The sequence below is a fragment of the Galeopterus variegatus genome, unplaced genomic scaffold (genome assembly GCF_000696425.1).
Source record: "Galeopterus variegatus unplaced genomic scaffold, G_variegatus-3.0.2 Scaffold1957, whole genome shotgun sequence".
NCBI classification, from domain to species: Eukaryota; Metazoa; Chordata; class Mammalia; order Dermoptera; family Cynocephalidae; genus Galeopterus; species Galeopterus variegatus.
The window spans coordinates 129,709-132,476 of record NW_007728068.1 but is presented as its reverse complement, the minus strand read 5'-3'; positions in this window follow the sequence as shown (position 1 = coordinate 132,476).

Below are 2,768 nucleotides of genomic sequence, written 5' to 3'. Positions count from 1 at the left end.
TGGTGATGGTTACACATCAGTGTGAATGTACTTATGCCACTAAGTGTACACTTAAAAATGGTTAAGATGGTAAATTGTACATGTGTATTTTACCACAATCAAAAATTTAAAAAAATAAAAAACAAGGCGATTCCATTATGCCCCCACCAAAGTAGCTAAAATTGAAAAGACCAACAAAACCAAGTATTAGTTAAAATGCAGAGCAACCAGAACTCTTATACGGTACTGGTCGGATTTGAATTGGTAAACTAATTGGCGATATCTAGTAAAGCTAAATATGTGTCTACCCTATGACCCTGCAATTCCATTCCTAGGTATATGTCCAGAGAAATGACTGGGCATGTGCACCAAAAGACACAGCAGAAATGTTCATAGCTGCTTTATTCAGATCAGCCAAAAACAGGAAACAATCCAAAGATGCAACAGGGAAATGGATAAACTGTAGTACATCCATACAAAAGAATTACTACTCGATGATAGAAGAAACTACTAATACCCACAATTACATGGACAAATTTCATAGACATTATGTTACATGAAAGAAAACATATACAAAAGAGTTCCCACTACATGTTATGATTTATATGTAGCTTAAAAGCAGACAAAACTAGTGGACAGTTTTAAAAAATCACAATGTGGTTACCTTCATGTTGGAGGTGAGATAAATACTGAGCAAAAGGAGCAAGAAGAAATCTCTAGGGTGTTGGAAATGTTCTGCAGCTTGACCTGTGTAACAGTCACATGGTATAGAATTTAATTCAGCAGTTCACTTTAGATTAACACATTTTACACACTTTATTGCATATATGTTATACCTCAAAAGTAAAACAAAATAACCTCTTGCCTTGGGTTGAATGTCCCCCCAAAACTCAATCCCCACTGTAACTACTAAGGGTGGGAAATCCTATTATGGTAACAGTGAGGCCTTGAAGAGGTAATTAGATTGTAGGACCATGCCATAGTGAATGGATTAAAAACGAAGGTCATGGGCATAGTTTGGAGGGCTTTAAAAGGAGAATGAATGAGGAGGTTACTGTCTCTCTCTGCTCCACCATTTTCACAATGTAATACTCTGCTGTCACTGTCACCAGCAGATGTGTTTCCTGGACTTTGGACTTCCCAACCTCAGAAACTGTAAGCAATAAATTTCGTTTCCTTTATAAATTACCCAGTTCCATGTATTTTGTTATAAGCAACAGAAACGGACTAATACACCTCTAAAGCACTTAATGTCTACACAGTGAGTGTGATATAATTCAAAAAAGGAATAAAATGTGGATCTTTTCCTTTTTGATTTAGATAAGACCCTATTCCTCTTAGACATTTTGGGGAGAATTAGTTACTTCCCAGTTTCCTGAGTCAGATAATGAATTTAAGTCTCATGCAGTGCAAACTGGCAGTTTGCAGAGAACCTTTCAAGCCTTTAGGTTAGTCTACACTTTCTGAGTCTGAGCTCCCAATTTGCTTTCTATTGGTAAATGTCCCAACTTCATCTTTTTAAACTTTAGGAACAGCATCTGGGGCCGAACCCGTGGCTCACTCGGGAGAGTGCGGCACTGGGAGGGCCGAGGCCGCGGATTCCGATCCTATATAGGGATGGCCGGTGCGCTCATTGGCTGAGCGCGGTGCAGGCGACACACCAAGCTGAGGGTTGCGATCCCCTTACCGGTTCACAAAAAAAAAACCAGCATCCGACTTTGTTTTTCATCCTCATTAGCAGGGGCTAAAGAAATCCTTCCTCAGCTGTAAAGGAAGAATGTCAAAAATCACAAGGTACCACCACATTCCAGCATTGTGATGAATGTTCACACCCCCAAGGAAGAGAAAGCTTCATTCCCTTTAACAGCCATTTGATGCCCGACCCTTACACAGCCAACACAATAACTTTAGGTTCCCAGTCGAAGTATCAATAGCCATGACCCACCATTCTCAGGAACAAAAAGAAAATCCACAAAGGTGAACATTTTTCCCCTCTGGCTTTTTCTATCATTCATAATAATGTGCTACCCAGTTGTTGAAAAAGGACCTTGATACACAAAACCTTACATTTTAGTGATAATCAAAGGCAAATTCTTTTGAATTGTGTCACAATCAATAACTTTACAAACTTGATCGACCCCAATCTGCATATAAGCCATCCTTATTTCAGTCAAGCGGGCAAATTGGCGGGCCTGGAAAAGCAGCAAGGTAGTAAGAGAAAAATGAAGTTAAAAACAGAAGGACTGGTTTTAAAAAATCCTCCAGTATTCTGATCAGTGTGATGTCAAGTCAATAGTGAGACAGTTTTATTAAAAGCAGACTCTGTTACATTGGCTCAACAGATGACTTTGTTTTGTTAACAGTATCCCAAACAAAATTATTCAGAACAATTGGCAGGTTTCGTTTCAGGAGAAGTGTTTTTAAAAGCAAGTCCAAGCAACAACAGGTTAAATGCAAAGCAACATGGTCACAATGGAAAAACAACATTTCTCTTTTAGGCAGTAAAAAGTCATGTAATACAATGTCATGCAGTATTTTATTTAAATACATTATCTGAAATACATTAGACTGTTTTCTCCTCTGAGAGTACCTCAAAATACGTTTCACTTTATTAAAGTCTATGCTGAAACACTGAGCATAAGAGCAAATGGGTTAGTACTCCTGGAATGCAATAATTATAATAAAGCCAGATAGGTGGATTAATTGTCCTACATACCTGTGGTTTTTCAGATTCCTGTGCTTGCTTACTCATGTACATTCAACTCTTATTTTTCAGAAACCACTTCTGG